The following is a 25,813-nucleotide window of genomic DNA, read 5'->3' as shown; positions in this document are numbered from 1 at the left end:
GCACCATGTGCAGCCAATTTGAACGATTTTGCACCATGGTTTTTTGAACAAATAAATGTGCAAATTATCCATTGTTTTCCACCATAAGCATGTGCTTTACTTTGAAAAAAGAGCTGCTGCATTTGTTGCAGGCGTGCACTTTGTGCAATATTTTAATTCCCATACCTCTTGGAATCTCCCCTTGCACTCCCATGGAGACAAACATCTCGAGCTGTGTATATAAAGCAATGTGAAAGCTGTTCACGCGTGAGTTGTGATCTTCTAAAGTGAAAGCTGTTCACGCTTGAGCTTTGTGATCGGTGAATCACTTTTAGGATTCCCCATGTGCATGCCTTCCTATTCTATCGCAGAACAGCTCCCCATTTGCGTCAGATGGCAACAAAAGTGAAAACTTACATTGAGCAGCTGCATTTTTCCATTTGTTGACTGAAGCCTCAATGCCTCTGCGCTCCAGCACGTCTTTAGAGACAAGCGCGCCCAACAGTACTGTTCCAAAAAACATGTGTCGAATAAACAACAACATGCTTGACCTATCGAGTCTGATTCCTCGATTCTTTCCTATTGCTTATATTTTATTCTGCAAATGAGGACGCTCGTGTATACCTTCAACTTTCTGTCCGAAAAATGAGTGTACAGCACCAACACTACCAACTTTGAGTCCGCAATAAAATAGGGCTTTAACACATAATGTGTACCTGTAAGAAAGTAAACAATGTTAGCTTTAAAATTTCTTACCAAACTCTCCTCAAGAATGATTCGAATATGGTAGAGAATTGTATCCTCTTTTCCTCCTAATTCCTTTCAACCTTCACTCTTATGTAGGGACATTGCATCTTATCTTCATTAATAATCCTCCTTCCTTTTGAGTCCATATCCCAGAAACCATGGCATTCAAAATTTCCTTCATCTAGAGCATAATTAGCAAGGTGATCTGTTAGTGTATTCCCTTCTCCGAATATGTGTGTGACCTTGAAGATACTTTGTTCTTTCAATCTTAAAATCTCCTCTATATGATCAGTAATACACCAAGGAGGCTTCCATGATTCCTCTAAAATGTTCTTTAGTAGTAAGGAATCTGTCTGCAGCCATATCTGAAAATAATTAAGATTTTTGCACATCTTCAATGCCTCCACAATAGCTACTGCTTCTGATTCATTATTGGTTCCTTCAGAAATCTCCCTTCCTTCTGCGTATATCAAATCACCTACCTCATCCCTTATGCAGAAACCAATTGAACTCCTCCCTGGGTTCCCTCTACATGCTCCATCCGTATTTACACTGATCCACCCTCTTGGAGGAAATTCCCATAACACCTTTTCATATTTCAATCGAGGTGTGTATTGCTACATCATTGTCAGTAAGTCCAGCCACTTGTGAGGCACATGCATTCCAGGCTTTTTCAGTTAGACTAGAGCTTGCAGAGTAGATGACACCTGGTAAATAACTCTGCTCACTGACACTGCTTCTCCATATTTCAAACTGTTTCTTCTCTTCCAAAGTTCCCATACAATGCATGCAGTTAAAGCTTGTAAGACTGGCTTCAATCTGGGAATAACTGGTGTTGTCCAACACTTTGTAATTGCTTGTTGTAATGATAACCCTTCTAATGCAATTCCTGCTCTCCTCAGGAAGTAATTCCAAACACTCCTAGTTGCATTGGTGTGAAGAACAAATGTACTAATGACTCCTCCTTAGGATCAGCACAACACCAACATTTAGATGGCATGGAGTATCCTATTTTACGTAAGAAATCATCAAGTGGCAGTTTGGCTTTCCACACCTTCCACAGGAAGAAGGAAATCTTGAAAGGTAAGCCTTTGACCCATATCATCCTGTAAGCTAATCTTGGGTTGTCTCTTCTTCGCAAGTAATCCCATGCAAACTTCACTGAAAAATGACCTCTTGTTTCAAGCATCCAGAATGGTGTATCTAACTCTGCACATTCGTTTGGTGGTCTAATATTCTGCACAATGTGGTTTGCCAAATCTTCATGTAGAGTCTGAAATAATTTTTCCAAGTTCCACATACCATTTTCAACCAGATCATTGACATTGTGAATATCCTCATCGATACCAAAGTCTGCAGGCACTTGGAAATATAAGGCTCCCAGCTCAGTCCAATTGTCGAACCAGAATTGAGCTGATCCCATTCTCGGTTTCCAGTAGATTTGATGCTCAATCAAGTACCTACATTCTAGCATTTTCCTCCACACGTTGGATCCATGCTTCCAAGGTACAATTACTGGATTTAGTTTCTTGCAGTACTTTTGACTAATAAATGCACTCCATAAACTGGGCTTTGTCCTGAAATTCCACCATAATTTACAGAATAGTGCCTTGGATACATCATGTAGGGACCTGAAGCCTATGCCTCCCTCCTCATAAGGCATACAAAGGTTAGTCCACGATGACCAATGTCTAGAGTTGCCTCCCACATTGTTGCTCCAGAAGAATTTGGTAAAAAGGCTATGTAATTTATTGATCACATAAATAGGTGGATTAACTGTTGACAACATATGAATTGGGATACTCTGCATGACATTTGCAATCAATATAGCTCTGCCTCCTACAGATAGGAGTTTGCCTTTCCACGACTGCAGTTTGTCCATGACCTTAGTGATTAATCCCTTGTAATAGTCACTCCTTCTTCTTGCATAAAAAATAGGGCAGCCAAGATAGGCCATAGGGAAACATTGTCTTCATATACCTGTAATCTTTTCAACCTTGTTAATCACCTCATTATCCGTTAATTGATGCAGGTATATGGCAGATTTGGCTTTGTTCACCAGTTGACTAAACGATGATTCATAAGCTTGCAAAACCTCCTTGACAAGTCTCAGTGAAGTTTCATCAGATGAGGAGAAAATGATTGTATCATCAGCGTATGAGAGATGATTTATTTTTGGGCTCCATTTTGGCATTCCAAATCCACAGAAATACAGGTTAGTGTGTAGTGAACTCAATCCCCGAGACATTGCTTCTGCTGCTAGAATGAATAGGGTTGGTGACAAAGGGTCACCCTGCTTAACTCCCCTCGAAGATTTGAATAAACCATTTGGCTGCCCATTTATAAGAATAGAGTACCAATTATTCCCAATCAAATCAAAAATCAATCCAATAAACGCTTCACGAAATCCTATCTTCCCTAGCATTTTGGTCAGGAAAAGCCATGATAGCCTATCGTAAGCTTTTGTCATGTCGAGCTTAATCACAACATTTGGGCCTGCTTTTGTTTTCAACCTGATATCCGTAATGATTTCTTGAGTTAACAGTACATTCTCAACTATACTTCTTCCCTTCACAAAACCTGCCTGTTCCTGTGAGATTAAGTTTGGTAAAAATTCAACCAATCTTTCATGAATAACCCTCGAAAAACTCTTGTTAACAAAGTTGCTGAGACTGATTGGTCTCATGTCTACAAAGGTCATCACTTCTTTTTTCTTTGGTAATAAAACCAGGTTTGTGTGTGTCACACTCTTTGGCAATTGCTGACCGCAAAAGAAAGCCCTGACCATGTCGACTACATCTTCTTCAATGATTTCCCAGCATGTTTGGTAAAAAGCTCCAGTGAAACCATTTGGTCCGCCTGCTGAGTCCCCATTCAACCCCATAACTGCTCTCTTCACTTCTTCATTGGAAGGCAAAGCCATCAATCTCTCATGTTGATCGCTATCTACCATTGAAGGTACATGATTTAGAATATCAAAATCATTAGGCACTGTACTCTCAGTAAATTGATCCTTGTAGAACTTTACTGCTTCTTCTGCTATTAAGTGATCTTCTTCAATCCAGTTACCAAGGCTATTCTAGATCCTTGATAATTTCAGTCTCTTCCTTCTCCCATTAACCTGAGCATGGAAGAATTTAGTGTTTCCATCGCCATCTTTGAACTGTAACATGCCAGCCTTTTGCCTCCAGAATTCTTCTTCTAATACAAGATATTTAATCATTTCAGCTTGGACCTGTCGTAATCTTTGTCTGTTCATCTGTGTAGGATTGACTTCAAATTGTCTTTCATGAATCAATACCAACTCCTCAAGGCTTGCAATCTTTTGGAATATATCCCCATATGTAGCTCTGCTCCAGGTAGATAGTGCTTGCTTAAGATTCTTTAACTTGTAGTTAAAAATGCAGAAAGGGTTAGCACTAAAATCAGCATTCCAATTCTCCTTCACTACCTCTTTGAAGGTTTCATGCTTTGTCCAGAAGTTTAAAAATCTGAATGACTTCTTGATTGGAGGAGTTTCTATATCACATTTCAACAGCATCGGGCAATGATCAGACCCAATTTTGGACAGGTGAGTTACCTCCAATCCAGGAAAGGTCTGTTGCAATTCATTATTACCAAAACATCTGTCAAATCTTTTAAAAATACAATCCTCCTCCGATCTTCCATTCCACCATGTAAATATGCTTCCTTTAAATCCCAAATCTGTCAAGTTGCAGGTATTGATGCAGTGTCTAAAGTCATCAACTTCAAGGAGAGAAACTGGCAAGCCTCCATACTTCTCTTCCTCGTCCCATATCACATTAAAGTTTCCTCCAACTAGCCATGGTGCTGTCATATCTGATGCCATTGCATACAAAGTATCACATAGTTCAATTATTTCAATGCGATCACATTTGGCATAAATTAGTGTAAGGATGAGCTCAACATGTGTTTCAATGTGCATCAATCTCAAAGTCAGCTGTTGAGTCTGTTATATAGAATAGTAACCTCAAAAATTTCATCAATAAAAGCCCAAATCTTGTTTGACACATTCACCACAGCCTGTGGCAAACCAATTCTTGCTCTATACCTCTCCATTTTGTGAGACTGTTGCATAGGCTCAAGGATTCCTATGAACTCAAAGTGATGTTTCTTGTGCATTGTAATCAGCCTTTCAAATGCTTGCATTGTATTTACTGACCTCACATTCCATATAATGGAATCCATTAAAGGTTTTTGGGTTTGGACAGTGTTCTCCTTGTTTGTACCCCTCCTGTTGGGATAGATGGTTCTTTGACTTGTTTGTTTTTTCTCTTTGTTGTAGATTTACCCTGCTCAATGTGCCTAGGTGATAAATCTCCTTGCTTGGCAACATTGAGAAAGTTTTGGGTTGTTGACTCCTCATCCAGGTCCCTGTTTGTCTAATTACTTTGGCCTTCAATTTCCTTAGTGTTAGTTGTAACCATTAGACCAGATTTCTCCTGTTGGATATTTATCTGTTTGTTACCAGAACTGCTGACATTCTATTGATGTGCAGATTTTAATGTAACAGTACCCTGCTTTGCAGCTTGTGGATCTGGTTGTTGGTTTGTAGCATTTGCACTAACAATTTGCATTGCATAACTACATCTTGGACCTTGTTGTCCTACTTTGGTCTGCTCAATGTCACCAAGTGTTCCTCCAGGATCATCTACATTGCACAGCTCTGCATTTTTTAGGTTTAGGTCTTCAACAGCTGCACTCTATTTTTTAGAAGTTTGCTCTCCTTTGCTTTTCTCATTTACACTTGGATCATCTTCATTATTTACATCCCCTCCTGTCTCATCATCACTTGCTATTCCATCTGGAATTTGACCCTCTCCTAGATCTTCTTCAGTCTGATTTAACCATAACTTGCTTCCTTTCCAATTAATTGTTTCATTGCTTTTAAACATTTCAAAATCTGTGTCTTCCACCTGCTCATTGTCATTGCTTGTCTGCTCTTCTTGCCTTGTCACTTCATGCACAGTATTTACCTTGACTGAATTTTTGGCCATTGTCTCATTTATCCTAGTGTCTTGAGATGGTATGTCTTTACATGAGGTGTTGGTACCTACAACATTGTTAGCAAAAGCTGTTTGTACCCAAGCTGCTGTTGATTTCTCATTGTCTGCATTGATATTTGTTGTTGGATTCCTATTTGCAGTAGGAATAAATGCTGAAGCTTTGTGGTTCAGTTTATTAGCTTCAGTATTTGATGATTGTCTCCTAGCTGAAATAGGAGAAGTTATCTTTTGTACTAGCTGCTTGGTCGAAACATGAACTTCCTGCTCCTCTGAATCAATCGCCACAATTGCTGTGGAATTATTGTGCTGTATATCACTGTGGCCTGTTGTTTTTTGAACTTCCTCCATAACTGCCAGTTGGTTATCTTCATTTAACTCACCATTTTCAATTTCTAACACTGCAAATTTGTTGGTTGATTGTATTTGTTTTTCTACAGCAGCATTGTTAACACGAACCATTTCTTTCCCTTGTGCATTATTACCTCCAATTTGTTTGCCTTTGTTTAGTCCCTTATTGTCGCGGACTTCCTTCCATTGAGGGCCTATATTACCAACTACCTTGCCACTAGTAAGGACCATCAAAGGAGCATCATGTTTTGCATGTTTTTTGTTTTCTTGTTGCACATTTTCAACATTTTCTTGCTGCTGGGCAGTTTTGGTTTCCCTTAGCTCAGGATTAATTCTCCAACATTCCATCCTATCATGTCCTTGTAATTTGCATTCTTTGCAATACTTAGGTAAGTAGTCAAAATTAATGGTTACCCATTCAGTTCTTACCTCTCCATTTGTCTCATTGAGAATGTCCATTCGAACTTTCTTTGGGAGATCAGCTAGCAGGTCCACCAGCACTTTCACACGAGCACAACTAGGTCTTGTTTTCTTTACAGTGGCCAAATCCAATTGAACGGATTTACCTACAGCTGAAGCTAAAGAGAATAGGCATTCCCTAACAAAGTATGTTGGCAGCAGATTAGGGAATGATATCCAGGCCATAACTTTAGGTGTCTCTTCTCCAATTTTGAATTTTGCATCATAAATTAGTGTTCTCAATTGATATTCATCCCAATGCTTATCCTTAACATAGTACACACCTTTTGATGATAAATCTACATAATCTTGCCATAGTGTAAATCGTATCAAAATGTGTCTATCACGTAGATATCCTATGTTGCATTCGGCTTTGATACCACATTGTAATGGGACGATTCGACGTTTTCATTAATATCTGGCCATCCGTATGAAAATTTGCACACCACTGCCTGTTGCAATCCCTCAATGTAGTTCATACGTTCTACTTCTGATTCCGTAAAACAGACTGTTGGTTGTCCTTGAAAGTATTGAGCTTGTCTAGTAGCTATTGGATCCACCTGTACTCTTTCTTGCGTAGTTGAAGTACTGGCCATGGGTTTGACTGCCTTTGCGTAGTCCATTTGTTTTGGAATGTTAGCAGACATCGTACATGGCTGTGTGATGTTAGGGGCTGGTTGGGGCTGTGGCCCATCGATTGAAGGTAGCTGGCCACTGGCCATTGTGACCATGGCAGCACTGCGTCAAATAGCTGTGGACTTCCCAAGAAAATCGTGTTTCTTCAAAGATCTTGAAGTATCATTGATCCACCAGTTTAGTACAAAGTATTTCTCTTGCACCAGTTACAATGTATAACTGTCTTTGACGATAAAAGTTGCAGATTATACTAATTCGATGCTACAGTAGCTCCAAAAATATTGTAATACCTGTTGTTGATTTTGGCTTCAAATCTGATAATTCCAGTTAAAAAAAAAGCTTCCAAGTTGATCTTCAAAACTTCAACTTCACGTCAAAAGCATTAACATGTAGGCTTGCAATCACGATGCTACAGTAACTCACAAGATAAAATTAAAGATCTGATGCGATTGGTTAAAGTGTTTAGGAAGAAATCACATGTGGATTGATCACAACGAGAAAGGTGTTCTTTTGGTACTAAGATTGTGATCTTAACTTGCCGGAGTCCAAAATTATGGCTGATGAATAGTGACGGAATCACTATTCATGGTCTTCTTCCTAGAGAGAATTTATTTGCACTTTTAATTCTAATTATAGCCAAATCGGATCAAATTTATTCATTTTGATATCAAAACTTAGCATTTTTCACAGAATTTCATATTTAAGCTTTCCGGCTACGCACCCGGACTGCGCACGCAAATTGAAGCGACTCTAAATGAGGTTTTCAAGGCCTCGGAAGCACATAATGGGTAAGAAAACAGGTGATGGCCCTTTGAGTCGTCACATTCTCCACCTCATAAACAATTGTTCGTCCTCGAACGGACAGAAGAAAGAATTACCTGAGTCGGGAAAAAGGTGAGGATAACAGTCCCGCATATCAGACTCGGACTCACAGGTCGATGCCTCAGGAGGCTGACCTCTCCACTGAACACGAACAAAAAGGAAGCTCTTGGATCTCAACTGACGAACCTACCGGTCTAGAATGGCTAACGGCTCCTCCTCATATATAAGTCCTTGTCCAACTAGACAGTGCTGAAATCTAACACGTGGGATGGGTCGCCGTGATACCTCCGAAGCATGGACACACGAAAAACTGGATGCACGGCTGATAAGCTCGGCGGCAATGCAAGTCTATAGGCCACCTCTCCCACTCGATCAACAATCTCAAACGGACCGATGAACCTAGGGATAAGCTTGCCATTCTTCCCAAATCTCATCATGCCCTTCATAGGCGACACTCGGAGCAATACCCGCTCACCAACCATAAAAGCCACGTCTCGAACCTTGCGATCTGCATAGCTTTTTTGCCTGGACTGAGCTGTACAAAGCCTATCCTGAATGATCCTGACCTTGTCCAAGGCCTCCTGAACCAAATCTGTACCCAACAACCGAGCCTCTCCTGGCTCAAACCATCCAATCGGAGATCGATACCGCCTACCATATAAAGCCTCATAAGGAGTCATCTGGATACTCGACTGGTAGCTGTTGTTGTAGGCAAACTCTGCTAAAGGCATGAACTGATCCCACGAACCTCCAAAGTCAATAACACAAGCTCGGAGCATATCCTCCAATATATGAATAGTCCGCTCGGACTGTCCATCTGTCTGAGGATGAAATGATGTACTCAACTCAACCTAGGTGCCTAACCCTCGCTGAACGGCTCTCTAGAAACGCGAGGTGAACTGCGTACCTCGGTCCGAAATGATAGATACTGGCACACTATGAAGGCGAACAATCTCCTGGATATAGATCTCAGCTAATCTCTCGGACGAATAGGAGACTGCCACAGGAATGAAATGCGCTGACTTTGTCAACCTATCAATAATGACCCAAACTGCATCGAACTTCTTCCGAGTCAACTGAAGTCCAGTAATGAAGTCCATAGTGATCCTCTCCCACTTCCACTCGGGAAGCTCAATCCTCTGAAATAAACCACCAAGCCTCTGATACTCATACTTAACCTACTGACAATTCAAACACCGCGCCATATATGCCATAATATCCTTCTTCATTCTACGCCACCAATAATGTTGTCGCAAATCCTGATACATCTTCGCGGTGCCCGGATGGATAGAGTACTGGGAACTTTGGGCCTCCTCTAAAATCAACTCTCGAAGCCCATCCACATTAGGCACACAAACTCGACCCTGCAATCTCAGAACTCCATCATCACCTAAGGTGACCTGCTTGGCACCTCCGCGCTGCACCATGTCTCTAAGGACACACAAATGGGGATCATCATACTGCCGATCATGGATACGCTCCAATAAAGAAGAACGAGCTACCATGCAAGCTAATACTCGACTAGGCTCAGAAATATCCAATCTCTCAAATCGATTGGCCAACGCCTGAACATCCAAAGCAAACGGCCTCCCACCGACTGGAATATAAGCAAGACTGCCCATACTAGTTGACTTTCTACTCAAAGCATCGGCCACCACGTTGGCCTTTCCCGGGTGATATAAGATTGTGATATCATAATCCTTCAACAACTCCAACAACCTCCTCTGCCACAAATTCAATTCCTTTTGCTTGAACAAATACTGAAGACTCTTGTGATCAGTGAACACTTCACATGCCACGCCATACATATAGTGCCTCCAAATCTTCAATGCGTGAACAATGGCTGCCAACTCTAAATCATGCACTGGATAGTTCTTCTCATGAATCTTCAACTGCCTCGAAGCATAGGCAATGACCTTGCCCTCCTGCATCAACACTGCACCAAGCCCAATGCGAGATGCATCACAATAAACGGTGTAAGGCCCTGAACCTATGGGCAGAACTAACACCGGTGTCGTAGTCAGAGCTGTCTTAAGCCTCTGAAAGCTCGCCTCACACTCGTCTGACCATCTGAACTGGGCACCCTTCTAAGTCAACCTGGTCATCGGGGTGGCAATAGATGAAAATCCCTCCACGAACCGACGATTGTAGCCTGCTAATCCCAAGAAACTCCGAATCTCTGTAGTTGATGCTAGTCTAGGCCAGTTCTTGATTGCCTCAATCTTCTTCGAATCAACCTGAATACCCTCTGCGGATACGATATGACCCAGAAATGCAACTGAGATCAACCAGAACTCACACTTCGAGAACTTAGCATATAACTGACTATCCCTCAAGGTCTGAAGAACCACTCTAAGATTTGCTCGTGCTCCTCCTAGCTGCGGGGATGTATCAAAATATCATCAATGAAGACTATCACGAACGAGTCCAAATAAGGCCTAAAAACTCGGTTCATCAAATCCAGAAAGGATGTTGGGGCATTGGTTAACCCAAATGACATAACCAAGAACTCATAATGCCCGTACCGAGTACGGAATGTTGTCTTAGGGACATCGGATGCCCTAATCCTCAACTGATGGTAGCCAGATCTCAAGTCAATCTTTGAAAATAACTTGGAACCCTGAAGTTAATCGAACAAATCATCAATCCTCGGAAGTGGATACTTATTCTTGATTGTGACCTTGTTCAACTGCCGGTAATCAATACATATCCTCATCGAACCATCCTTTTTCTTCACAAACAACATCGGCGCACCCCAAGGAGAAACGCTGGGTCTAATGAAACCCTTCTCAAGCAAGTCCCATAACTGCTCCTTCAATTCTTTCAACTCAGGCAGGGCCATACAGTATTGCGGAATAGAAATGGGCTGGGTGCCCGGAGTCAAATCAATGCAAAAATCAATATCCCTGTCGGGCGACATACCCGGCAGGTCTGAAGGGAAAACCTCAGGAAACTCCCGAACAATGGGCACAGAATCAATAGAAGGGACCTCCGCACTAGAATCGTGAACATGCGCCAAATAGGTCAAACACCCCTTCTCGACCATACGCTGAGCCTTCACATACGAGATAACACTGCGGGTATAATGACCAGGAGTCCATCTCTACTCTAAACGGGGCAAATCCGGTAATGCTAGGGTCACAGTCTTGGCATGGCAATCCAAGATAGCGTGGTACAGGGATAACCAGTCCATCCCCAATATAACATCGAAATCGACCATATCTAAAAGCAACAAATCAACACGAGTCTCAAGACCTCCAATCACTACAATACAAGAACGATGAACTCGATTGACCATGATAGAATCACCTACCGGTGTAGACACATAAACAGGCATACTCAACGAATCACTAGGCATGACCAGGTATGGTGCAAAATAAGTTGACACATACGAATACGTAGACCCCGAATCAAATAACACTGAAGCATCTCTATCACAAACCAAAATAGTACTTGTAATAACTGCATCTGAAGCCTCAGCCTCAGGCCTAGCTGGAAGGGCATAGAATTGGGGTTGGGCCCCACCACCCTGAACTACCTCTCTGGGACGGCCTGCTGCTGGCTGGCCTCCACCTCTGGTGACCTAAGCTCCACCTCTAGGATCTCTACCTCCACCTCTAGCACCTCTACCCCTACCTCTAACTGGTTGGGCAGGCTGTGGAACACCTGGTGCCTGAACCATCGCACGAGAACCCTGATGCGGAAAATTGCTCGAAGCTCGAGGGCAATACCTAGCAATGTGCCTTATGTCGCCACAAGTAAAACAAGCCCTCGGCTGCTGGGGCTGACGACCCTGGAAACTCTGAAGCGGCGGTGCACTGATAGGTGCTGATGGTGCACTGTAAGACTGCTAATTAGAATAGTGCGTCTGAGAACCACGACCACCTGAAGTACCATGGGAGATATGAAGAGTTGACTGAAAGGGCCTAGGAGGATAGCCTCTACCATATGAATTTCTACCTCCAGACGAGGTACCACTGAATCTGCCCGAATGACGGGGCCTCTTATCCGACCTATGACCACCTCCCTATGACAGAACCATCTCAACTCGGCGGGCCACATTGGCCACCTCCTAAAATGTGATCTCACTCCCGGCCTCCTTGGCCATCTGAAGACGAATCGGCTGAATAAGACCATCAATGAACCTCCTCACCCTCTATCTTTCTCTGTGTGGGAAGTATGACAAGAGCATAGAGAGCTAGATCAATAAACCTGGTCTCATACTGGGTAACCGTCATGGAACCCTGCTGGAGGCACTCAAACTGCCCCCGGAAGGCCTCTCTCTGAGTCACGGGGAGAAACGTCTCCAAATACAACACTAAAACTGCTCTCATATCAAAGATGGCGACCCGGCTGGCCTGGCTAAGCAATAATCCCTCCACCAAGTCTTGGCGGATCTAGATAAGAGAAATGCAGCAAAATCGATCCCATTGGTCTCAACAATGCCCATGTTCCTGAGAACCTCGTGGCAGCTATATAGGAAATCCTGGGGATCCTCAGAAGGAGCTCCGCTGAAAGTAGTAGTGAAGAGCTTGGTAAATCTGTCTAGTCTCCACAAAGCATCGGCAAACATAGCCACTCCATCGCCGGTCTGAGCCACCATACGCGGCTGAACTGCCACCACTGGCTGAACTGCTGGAACCTGAATCTGGGGAGCTACCTGCTTCGGAGTGCGAGTAGCGGGAGTCTGATCCCCTCCTCCAGCCTGAGAAGTGTCTAGTGCTACTAGAAGCAAACTCACTCGGGTGACACTCTCCATGGGGCCCACCAATCAAACCAGAGCGTCCTGAAGAATTGGGGTGGCAATGAACCCCTCCGGGACCTGAGCTGGGCCCACTGGAACTATTGGGGCTGGAACCTCCTCCTCTAAATCAATTTGAGGCTCCGCCACTGGTGTTGCTGCTCGGGGCTGAGCTCTACCACTACCTCGGCCTCTAGCATGGACTCGGCCTCGCCCTCTGCCCCTAGTGGGAGTTGCTGCAAGGGGATCGGGCTGCTGAGTGGTAGATGAGGAAGCGCGTGTTCTTACCATCTACGAAGAACAGAGTAGAAGTTCAATTAGCAATTGAGGAACAAATTTGCACGACAAGAAAGAACAAATGTGAGATTTTCCTAACTCTGTATCCTTTGAAGGATAAATACAGATGTCTCCGTACCGATCCCTCAGACTCTACCGAGCTTGTCCGTGAGTTGTGAAACCTATGTAACCTAGAGCTCTGATACCAACTTGTCACGACCCAAATTTCCTACCCTCGAAAGTCGTGATGGCGCCTACTAATGTGAGCAAGACAAGCCAATCCTTAACTACTTACTTCATTAACAATTACTTCTTTTAACAATTATCAGTGATAACATGAAAGCAACGGAATCAAATAATTATGTGGAAGACTTAAATTAAAGAAGAAGAAACAATAATGCGAGAATCAACATATGCCTCTACCCAAGAACTGGTGTCATATTACTTACGGACTTCTAAGAGTAATAAATACAACTGTTTGAAAGAAAATATAAACTGTTTGTCTCAAATACATGAGATAACAGACCGAAATAAAAGATGGAGGAGACGTCGGGCCTGCGGACGCCTGCAAGGCTACCTCGGTGTCTCACTGGACTGAAGGCTGGCTCCCGCGCTACTGCTGCTGTCCAAAACCTGGATCTGTGCAAAAGAGCACAGAGTGTAGCATCAGCACAACCGACCCCATATGTTGGTAAGTGTCTAGTCTAACCCCGGCGAGGTAGTGACGAGGCAAGGACTAGACTCTAGATAAACCTATGCAGTTATACAATATATGGCGGAAAAGTAAACAAGTAATAAGCAGCTAAAGCTAGGAAAGGGAAACATGCTTCGGGGATAGCAGTTAAAAGAAAATAATAGGGAATAATAAGGAAGCTAGCAATATAACTTCTATCACAAATGAAGAAAATAAAGGCAACTTTCACTTTCAGTTTTATCTTTTTGCAGGCGGGCAACCTGATCCCATTTCTCGAATATCGTGGTGGGCGTACCACCCACTCCCATTTCATTATATTTTGTGGTATGTGTACCACCCGCTCCCATTTCATAATATCTTGTGGTAGGCGTACCACCCGCTCCCATTTCATAATATCTTGTGGTAGGCGTACCACCCGCTCCCATTTCATAATATCTTGTGGTAGGCATACCACCCGCTCCCATTTTATAATATCTTCTGGTAGGCGTACCACCCGCTTCCATTTCATAATATCTTGTGGTAGGCGTACCACCCGCTCCCATTTCATCACACAATTACAAGAAATCCCGGCAAGGGAACATAAGCGATATAATAACCTCATAGCGAGGGAACAAAAGCAATATAATAGTTTCCCCGCAAAGGAACAAAGATATCGAAACAATCATCCCGGCAAGGGAGAATCAGCTATAACCAATCTTAACTTAGCTTGTACTCAGCCCAAATAATGACAATGCTCAAACATAAATAAGATCTGCGAGGATAGAACAATTCTTTGCGCAATATAGAAGATCATTAATTAAAGCATCCGAAATGTCATTTAAGGACACAACCACTTTCAATTTAAAACTCACGGTCATGCTCTACACCAACGTATAGATACTCGTCACCATGCTTATACGTCGTACTCAACAAGAAGTAAGTAGCAAATATGATTCCACTCCTAATACATCAAGCTAAGGTTATACCAAACACTTACCTCGATGCCTCGAACACCACTCAAGTCTCAATTATAGCTTTACCTCTTGATTCCACCACCAATCCGCTCGAATCTAGTCATAAGTTACTTAATTACATCAATAAGTGCTAAATGAATCAACCCCAATGCATGAAAATGAGTTTTCACAAAGTTTTACTCAAAAAGTCAAAATCACCCCCGGGCCCATGTGGTTGAAACCCGAGGTTCGAACCAAAACCCGTTTACCCAGTCCCCCACGAATCCAAATGTATAATTTGTTTTAAAATCGGACCCGAAGTTGAGGTCCAAATCCCCAATTTTAGAAAACTTAGGTTCGACCCAAAACACCCAATTTCCCCATGAAAATCTTTGATTTGAAGTTAAAATCATGTTAGAAGATGTTAAGAAGTGAAGAAAATGAGTTAGAAATCACTTACCAATCGTTTTGGAGAAGAAAAGTTGTTTAGAAAATCACCTCTTACATTTTGGGGTTTTGAAAAGTGTAAAAATAACTGAAATTCACGTGAATTTATACCCCTCTGAAACTCCGTGTGCGGACCGCACAAAAAGGACCGCGGCCGCATAGGCCTCCCTGAAGACCTGCAGATCATAGCCCCGTGTGGACCGCACAAAGCCGACCGCGGCCGCACAACATCCACCGCGGACCGCTCAAAGGCAACCGCGGCCGCGCTGGCCCCTCCATGGCCGCACACGATTTCTCGCGGACCGCGCAAGAGGGTTCAGAGACCTGCAATATTTCCGGAACCTGCAACATCTGATCTTTTTAAGCCTAAGGCATCCCGAAACCTACTCGAAACTCACCCGAGCCCTCGAAATTGTAACCCAAGTATATACACAACCTCACAAACATTCTAAGAACATATTCGTGTAATCAAATCGCCAAAATAACATCATGAACATCGAATTAAACCTCAAGATCAATGAATTTTTCTGAGATTTCCTTTTAAACATCAATTTCCCAATTAGGGTCCAGATCATGTCAAACGACGTCCGTTTTTAACCAAACTTTATAGGAGTGATTCGAAACATATATAAGACTTTTATCGGGCGCCGGAACCAAAATACGGGCCCGATACCATAGTCTTCTAATCAAATTTCATTTCTAATTTCCTTAATTATTTTAATAAAACAATTTCACTCAAAAATTTATTTCTCGGGCTTGGGACCTCAGAATTCGATTCCGGGCATACGCTGAAGTCCTATATTTTCCTACGGACCCTCTGAGACCGTCAAATCACGGGTCCGTTTACCCAAAATGTTGACCGAAGTCAAATTTATTCATTTTGATATTAAAACTTAGCATTTTTCACAAAATTTCATATTTAAGCTTTCCGGCTACGCGCCAAGACTGCGCACGCAAATCGAAGCGACTCTAAATGAGGTTTTCAAGGCCTCAGAAGCACATAATTTGTAAGAAAACAGGTGATGTCCTTTTGGGTCGTCACACATAGTAAGTTGGACGAAAAATCTTATCTTTTCTCTGGCCTAAAACAGCTCCAACTGCTGTATCACTAGCATCACACGTGAACTCAAAAGGTTGGTTCCAATCAAGGGACACAACTATAGGGGCAGTTGATAATTTTTCTTTAAGGGTGTCAAAGGCTTTCATACAATCACCTAAAAATTCAAACTTAACATCTTTCATTAAAAGGTTATCCAGCAGTTTTGAAATATTTCAAAAATCTTTTATGAACCGTCTATAAATACCTACATGATCTAAAAAGCTTCTAATGCCTCTAACAGTTGTAGGAGGGGGTAATCCTGCTATAAGATTAATTTTAGCCTTATCAACTTCTATCCCTTTTGCAGTGATTTTATGTCCTAAAACAATTCCCTCAGTAACCATAAAATGATATTTTTCCCAAGTAAGAATTAAGTTTGTCTCTTCACATCTCTTAAGAACTAAGGTTAAATGGTGAAGACAATCCTCCAAACCCTTGCCGAAGAGTGTGAAATCATCCTTGCAAATTTCAAGAAATTTTTCAATCATGTCATAAAAAATTGCTAACATGCAACGGTGAAATGTGGCAGGAGCGTTGCACAAACCAAACGGCATTCTCCTATATGTATATGTTCCATGAGGACATGTGAAAGTTGTCTTATCTTGATCTTCTGGTACGATTGATATTTGGTTATACCCTGAATAGCCATCAGGAAAACAATAAAACCCATATCCTGTAATTCTTTCTACCATTTGATCAATAAATGGCAAAGGAAAGTGATCTTTTCTAGTGGCATCATTAAGACGTCTATAATCTATACAGACTCTCCATCCTGTGACGGTCCCGGTAGGTATTAGTTCATTATTTTTATTTTTTATCACTGTCATACCTCCCTTTTTTGGACCTAAACAGGACTTACCCAAGGGCTGTCTGAAATAGGGTAAATAATACCTACCGCCAAAAGCTTTACAATCTCCTTTTTTACCACTTCCTGCATCGCTGGGTTTAATCTCCTTTGGGGTTGGACTATCGGTTTGTAGCTATCCTCCATGAGGATTCTATGCGTACAAATTGCTGGATTAATCCCCTTCATGTCTTATACAGTCCATCCCAAGGCTCCTTTGTGTGCTTTTAATACTTCAATTAATTTTTCTTCTTGTTCTATAGTTAGAGAAAATGAAATAATTACTGGAAATAACTCATGCTCAAGATAGACATATTTCAAATGAGAATGGAGAGTTTTGAGTTCAATTTTTGGTTGAACTTCTTCTAATTGCATGTCCCCTTCCTCATAATCTTTTTCCAATAATTTTGCATCACTTCTGATAGTCGGATCTTCATCCTGTGTGGTGCCAAATTTTGCTAACATCTTTTCATTGAGTCAGAAATTAATTGATCATCTTTAAATTCATTTATAAAATTATTATTCATGTCAATTGAAAAGCATGAAGATGATGTATCATCTTCTGAGAATCTTAGTATCTTTAGCATATCAAAAATAACTCTTTCTTCATCAACTCTTAAAATTAGTTGTCCTTGATGGACATCTATGATTGCCCTGCCTGTTGCAAGAAATGGTCTACCCAAGATAATTGGTTCATCAGGACACTCCTTCATTTCAAGTACTATGAAATCTACAGAAAAAATAAATTTATCTACTCTTACAAGCATATTTTCAGTTATTCTCTTTGGTCTCTTAGTACTTTGATCAGCAAATTGAAGTGAAACACCTGTGTCTTTCATTTCACCAAGATCTAATTTTTTAAAAATAGAAAATGGCATTAAATTTATTGAAGCTCCAGAATCACAAAGTGCTTTTTCAATGTATACTCCTCCCAGAGTACATGGAATGGTAAAACTAACTGGGTCACTGAGTTTTTATGGTAGCTTATTTTGAAGTATAGCACTGCATTTTTCAGTAAGCATTACCACAGAAACTTCTTCCAATTTCCTTTTGCTTGATAAAATTTCTTTCAAAAATTTGGCGTATGAAGGCATTTGCAATAAAGCATCAGTAAAAGGAATGTTAATGTGAATTTGTTTTAAAATCTCCAAAAACTTTGCAAATTGATTATCCAGCTTTTCTCTTTTCATCTATTGTGGGAAGGGAATTGTAACAAGGAAAGAAGTCAAATTTTTAGTATTTGTTTCTTCTTTTTTCTTGGCTTCTTTCTCTTATGATGGTTGAGAGGGTGTCTCAACATTCTCACCCTTGCCTACTTGTTGTTCTGATTGATTCTTTTCTTGTTTGTTTGCATAGGGTTCATCAAGAGTCATACCTGACCGTAAGGCAATGGCCTTAAGGTGTTCTTTTGGATTTTTCTCTATATTGCTTGGTAAAGGACCTTGAATCTTTTCAAACACAAGAGTTGCCAATTGGCTTAACTGAATTTCAAGATTTTTTAGAGCTGAATTTGAGCTTTCCATTTTTTTATTAGTAACCTTAATGTACTTGTACAAAAGGTCATCAAGACTTGGATGGCATTGTTGAGGCCTTTGCTGATATGAAGTTGCTTGCTGATAAGGCCTGAAGTTTTGTTGTCCACGATTTTGATTTTGATATCCAGGTGGACTCTGTACCTGTTGCTTTTGGTAGTTTTGAGAGTTTTCAGCACCATTTGCATTGCTTCATTGAAATCTTGGATGTTTTTGTGCTAATGGACTTCCAAAAGGATACGGATTGTATCCGATGACAATGATCTGTTCATCATTTTGATTGGTTGCTTGACATTCGTCGTTTAGATGGCTTCCTCCACACAAGTCACAAGCCTCAGGCTGGCTTGGTTGTTGTGTATTTACCTAAAAAGATTCAATTTTTTGTGCCAAAGAAACAATATGTTATGTTAGTGTATTTAAAGCATCCACCTGATTTACTGTAGCAGCTTTCTTAGTGATTACACGCTCAGATGGCCACTATATGTCATTTTCATAAATTTCATTAAGCAATTGCAATGCTTTTTCTGTGGGTTTTCCCATTATGGAACCTCATGCAGCTGCATCTATTACATTTCTAGAAGATGGTTTCAAACCATGATAAAAAATGTACAACTGCATATGTTCAGGAATGTCATGATGTGGACATTTCCTTAACATTGTTTTCAATCTTTTCCAAGTTTAATAAACGGAATTAGTGTCAGTCTGCAAGAAGTTAGATATATCATGTCTTAACTTTGTTGTTTTAGCAGGGGAAAAATATTTATTTAAAAATTTCTGAGTCATTTGGTCACATGTGGTAATAGACCCTTGAGGCAAACTTCGTAACCAAGTTTTGGCCTCTCCTTTTAAAGAAAAAGGAAATAGCCTTAACTTAATTGCTTCAGGAGGCACTCCATTATACTTTGCAGTTTCAACCAATTCTAAAAAGTCAATTAAATGACTATGTGGATCTTCACTTAGATCACTAGTGAAAATGCAAGATTGTTGAATTGTTTGAATCAGGCATGTCCTGATTTCAAAGTTATTGGCTGCTACTGGAGGTTTCTTGACACAAGATTCACAGTTAAAGCGATCAGGTCTAGCATAATCCCTTAGGATTCTATTTGCTGGTCTTGGCGCCACTTCATCAAACTGCTCCTCTACATAAGCTGGTGCTGGAATTTGTAGTGGATTGTTATCATCTTCTAATTGGTGCTCCATTCTGTTACAAGTTATGTTTTGAGATGATATTTGTCCTTTCCTGCACAATCACAAAGATTTTTCAATTTCAGGATCGTAATTGGCCAACTTTTTTGCAGAAGAGCGGGTCATAAACTATCTGAAATTAAAGTAAAATAAAGACAGTTCCTAAAATAGTAATAGATAATTTTAAAAATGAATTAAAAAAAATAGTACAGTAATATTATAGTTAACTAAAACAGTAAATTGTAACTAACCATCAAAGAAATAATATAATACTAATTATATTATATGAAAAACAAAATCAATAATAAATCAAGTATGTTGAAGGATTAAAGTACTATCAATTAAAAAAAAGTTGAATACAATATTATTTTATAAAAATATAGTAAAAGTAATAGTTATAATAGTAATATAGAATAGTACAAAGGATACTTTTAGAACTAGAATAGTAAAAACAAGTACTTACAATTATAATAATAATAAAAATAATAAAATATACTTAAAAATGACAAATAAAAAAAAATGAGATTGTGAATCACAAAACTAATATAGTATACTATTATATAGATGTTAGTACTAACAATAATAATATCATAATAAAATATAAAATAGAGTAGGTTGAAGTACTAACTATGAGGGATTTCTTTTTTCTTTTTTTTTAGTTGCTTTTTTACAATATTATATAGAATTGCTCCTAATAATAGTACAATTATGATAGTAATATGTAGGAGATAACATTTTGAAGGAGAAATTAACAATAATAATAAATTCTCAAATTAGTAATAAAATATTTAATCTGAAGTAGATGTGTGCCAATCCCCGACAACGGCGCCAAAAATTTGACGAAGCTTGTGTGTATAAGATTTTCCGCTCGTACTCTGTCAAATTCTAGTATAGTTTATGATATCGTCCCACAGAGATTGGACAATCTAAGCTACAAACTTGTAATATTTTGACTACTATTTGAGAGAACCAAATTGATGAAAGGTGTGTTTAAAATTATAAATTAAGACAAATTTCTTCCGAAAATTTTATATTTAAAAAGAGTTTGAAATCGTTGAATTCACTTGATATATCATTACAATAAAATCTTAGTTTCTTACGTATTTTCTAAAGAATAATTGCTTATTTCTAATACAATTATATTTTTACACAAAGAAATAAATAATTAATTAACACTCCGTGAGGTTATGTCAATTAATTGATTTAAAACTAGTGATGATTAAACTGATATATCTTGCCTGAATTGTGCTCAAGCGTAGTAAAAACTTCGTGAGAATAGTTTTACTAGAAAATCAATAATCTTGCTTTCAACAATTTCTCCGTGAGAATTAAAACTGAGGAAAGCAAGATTACAGACTTGAAACAATAATCTTACTAAAAATTACTTTGACTCTAATATTATGTGCTCAAGTATAGTAAAAACTTCGTGAGAATATTTTTACTAGAAAATCAATAATATTGCCTTCAACAATTCCTCCGTGAGAATTAAAACTGAGGAAAGCAAGATTACAGACTTGAAATAATAATCTTACTAAAAATTACTTTCACCCTAATATTCTATTCATCAGTTATTATATATTAAGTTTGCTCCGTGAGAATTACAAAATTAATATAAGAATAACTTAGATATAAAATATGTAGATGTGATAATAATGATTAAAAATCATCATTCCATCACAACATGAAATGTAAATAGAGTTTCAGGTCAAAAATGTATTGAAACTGAGATAGTATTATAATTATATCAAGCTTCATCAACTATCCCAACAAAAAGAAATTGCTCCATTATGAAGTAAGGAAATCTAAAAAATACTTTCAAAAGACTAAGAATATTTTTACTACAAAGAGAGACTAGAGAAAGAGACCAAGATTACTCTTCTCTTTCTCTTTAGAAACTTAGAAAAAACTAGATAGGAAATTGTATACAAAGAGGGATGTTGTTCTTCTACAAACATATGCCTATTTATAGGAAAATTTCTACAGGCCTTGGTGAGAATTTGCAAGATAATATCAATATATCATATGGCCTTGATGAGAAATTGACATGGCAATTTGTCATGAAATTTTGGTGAGAATTTGCCATAACTTTTATATCTCTTGACTTTGTGTAGTCTTAGATGAAGTTGTCACGGATGTGTCCTTCTTCCTTGAACTGTAGGTTCTTTCTTTTTCTCTTTTTCTATGTATTCTTTTTCCTGTAAGAATTGTTAGAAAAGTGCGAGAATAGGATATAAATTGGTCATGTTGTATATCTAAAATATTATATTTTTTTATTAAAATATAAAAATAATTTATATCCATTAAAGACCAAGTTTGAGTCATGTTCAGCAATATTCAATGATGTCATGCCCCAAACAAACCATAAATATCAAACACATTGGGGTAGGGATTTAGGATTCATAATACATTGATTGAGAATAGGAGACAAGAAATTACAGCATGCTAAATAAGGTACTGAATTAGATACAGGAAATAGGCAGACAAGAAGGCAAGAATATCGAGTAACCATATTGTTGTTGATGCTGAAAACATAACTAGAACATACCAGTCAAAGAAGCAAAAATGCAGTAAAGAAAGGCAGTAGGACTTCGAAATATAGCTTTGGCTTTCAGCCAGCTAAACAGGCCACAGTACAAGTAGTAAAGCAAGAGAGAGTGTTTTTAATGTAAGTGTGAGTTTAAAACTAAAAGTGTTCCTGTGTTTGAAAAAAGAGGGATGTAGGGTATTTATAGTTTTGAAAACATGTGAGAAATAAGGTAATAAGTAAAGTTTCAATACAAATATGGAAATAATCAACAGTCAGAATCGATTAACCAAGTGATTCTCCTTTAATTAGGGAATCCTTGTTTCACGGTAGTGACAAGTTTAAAATAAGGAAAGAAAATCAGTTTGTAAGTCGACTGATTGTTGCCATAAAAGGAGCAGTAAAACCACTGAGTAAGTAATCAAGTCTAAATGCAGAAATATACTTATTCTGGAAAAAGATTCAGTAAGGCAAAATAAGGAAAGAAATCAATTAACTTTAATAGGCGAGTGCAATTAGAGTTCACAAAAGAAAAGTTTTGAATTCAGTCACAAGATTGAAGGTCAATTAAATAGGGAACCTCAGCATATAAATAGAGGGAACAAACCAGACATGCGAGGCCAAACCCATTGGCAAAAGAAACATCATACAACAATAGGCATAAGGTTCAGTAGTAAAGCAGACATTCGAAGCATAGTAGTCAAGTAGGTCAAGTTACATTAAATCGATAGTGGAGAAAATAAAGTATTAGAAACACGCGAAGGTCTCATGGTAGCAGACGAGAAAACCCTTTTGAAAAGCTAGGGTTTCAAGAATAGTTGAGTTTTAAAGATAACAAAAACCCAGAATCAGAGGAATCACATAAAGAAAAAAAGGGTTCTGAAATAAAGAACTTTAAATCGAGTCAGGTATTCAAATGAGCTGTTTCAGACCCAAAGACATAGATCCTTCAACAATAGTCAATCTTAAAAGATGATAAACAAATAAATCAAACAGAAACTTAACCAAACAAGCACTCATCTAACAAACAGCTGAAAGAAAGTAGGGTTTTCAACATGCTAAATCAGATAAAAGAACAACATGAGCAACACATAGAAAAATCGGAAGCATGTTAAAGTCAGAGAAGATATTTTGAAATAACTTAAGAGAAAAACCCTAATCGAAAAAGATAAAGAGTTGTTTTGAAAGCGAAGTTAAAGAAACTTTGAGAAAATGCTTAAACGTTCAAAGCAAGCACAGATCTAAAGTAGATCTAAAAGAAATCAAAAGATCTTAGAGATTAGGGTTTCAAAAAACCCAGAAAAGGTGAGAAAGGCCCTGAGAGTTAACTATCTAAACAGGAGAGTCAAGGAACTGACTCGAGTGGCCATGGCTGGCCGGAGAAAGGTCAAGGATGACCGGAGAAGAGCCAAAAACTGAAATCGGACAAGGACTAGACCAAGCTCCTTCAAGGTCTGGCCTTGAAACCCTAAAAACGAACACATAGGAGCAATAGAAGGCTGGTACAGGTCTCAAATGACCACGGAGGGCCATGGATTAGGTAGATATCAAGGTGGGGTGAGAGGACGACGACTAGGGTTCATGAGAGTTTCAGAGAGAATTTGAGAGAGAAGAGGAGTTCAAGGGCGGCGGATTGTATCAAGTGATAGGGTTTTGGGGGTCGTTTGGGATTAATTAAGGTAAGGGCAACCGGTGGCCGTTGTTCTAAATGATCAACGGCTGAGATTTAAAAGGTTAGGTGGGGATCCGGTATGGGTCGATTTAATTAGGTTGGGGGTCAGGTATGAGTAGGAATTGGGCCGAGGTAATTGGGTTTAAATTGGGGTAGAATTAGGCTACAATTGAAATAAAATCTGGCTAGATTTTAAATAGCCATTTTTCCCCATTTATTTTATAAGAAATAGTAAATTAATTCATGAAAATAAATTAAAAGTATTACAATGATTTGTAACACATAATTATCAATTTAAAATACTGGACTTAATCTTTATAGATATAAACGCAATTAAATCTTAAAAGGGGCTAATATTGCAATTATATACAATTTAGCTTTAAAATACTAAATGAATTTGTAAAAATATGCAAAAATTATATTAGCTATATTTTAGTATAAATATGAGAATACAATAAATGAATCACCAAAAATAATAATTTTGGGAATTATTACTGGGTAGTTTATGAATAGAATAGGGGAATAAATTGGTTTAAAAATCTTTAAAAATTAAGGAAAAATAATAAAACATATGGACATACTTATATATGCATACATATGTTATTTTGAAAGTATTTTGCATATTGAAAAATATATAGGGGAAAATTGGGTATCAACAACAACTTGTGCCTCATTAGCACTTCAGACACTGCAGAATGCAACCTTATCCCAATACAACCAAGCAACTTCCTGCTCTATGTACTGAGCATCTTTTCACCAACAAAAACTCAAGACATTACGTGATTTTCACACACCTATGAAGCATGACATCACTTTTGTCAAAATTTTCCTTTACTCGAGCCATCCTGGGTCTCAATCTCCGTAAGCCATAACTGATTCACCAGTAAGCCTCAAACTGGAACCAACATAGCACATAACCATGCAATCAACTAATCAATAGAAGACTCCCTCACTTGGCTCGAAGCCATAGGTCAAACACACACACAATAACTTGTAACGCATATACTTTATTGCTGTCATAATACCATAGTGAGATTTAAACTCAATCCTTCATAAGCTCGTGAAACACACACCATCTGGTACTTTAAATCTTCTACAAATCCCACATTCATCTTCGCAACAGTCAAGCCCACTCTCTTAAGCGAACCAAATTTAAATTTCAACACTTATATTTCACTTGTAAATGAGATCTTCTAATAGACAACATGAGGATCACACAACCTTAGAACACTTCGCAGGAGATAACCCACCTACTTTACCTCAAACTGGTATTTCTATATACCTTCCACCATCATGAACGTTACGCAGTCACTTAATCTTCCTGAGTTTGAACTCATACCACAACATGAAATTTACTTCACTACCAACTAGGAAACATGAAAATATTCTTCACACGCCCACTCGGGGCCATACCTCAAATCGAGATGAAAATCAAGTACCTAATAGTTCTTCTATCCTCCAACAGACCCTTCTCGTCGTCTCCAAATCTAATGAATACACCTTGCAGGCATAACATACTCATCATGTAGCTATCCAGTCATTACTTCCCTAAATAGGGACACAAAAAACATATAGATCCAGAAGCATGCGGTCACGAAATCAACAGCTTAGGGCTCTAGCTATAGGCAAAAATCCGGCCTCAAGTCTTCTAAACTGGCCCAACATCAACACACCGAGATCACATCTCACCCCTTGATCGGGGAATCACAAGCCATCGATGCACATCTGATACCGAGCGCTCATGCGCGCATACGAACGCGTGGAAGGAATTCAAAGAGTTACTTTTCAAGCTGAATCAAGGACGCACGATAAGAATTCAAGAATGTGAAGTTTTTCCTAACGGTTCTAC

General features: G+C 39.2%; 1 non-coding gene across 1 annotated transcript; it reads left to right on the top strand.

Annotated features, from left to right (window-relative positions):
- The first annotated feature begins 19,211 nt into the window (after window positions 1-19,211).
- On the top strand, window positions 19,212-19,318 carry LOC138878858 (small nucleolar RNA R71). Its single transcript, XR_011402630.1, has one exon. It is a non-coding gene; the product is annotated as a small nucleolar RNA R71 (small nucleolar RNA).
- Window positions 19,319-25,813: the final 6,495 nt, after the last annotated feature.

The sequence above is a fragment of the Nicotiana sylvestris genome, chromosome 9, assembly GCF_000393655.2.
Source record: "Nicotiana sylvestris chromosome 9, ASM39365v2, whole genome shotgun sequence".
NCBI lineage: Eukaryota > Viridiplantae > Streptophyta > Magnoliopsida > Solanales > Solanaceae > Nicotiana > Nicotiana sylvestris.
Note: the sequence above shows the minus strand (reverse complement) of the source record. Positions and strands in the feature narration are given on the sequence as shown.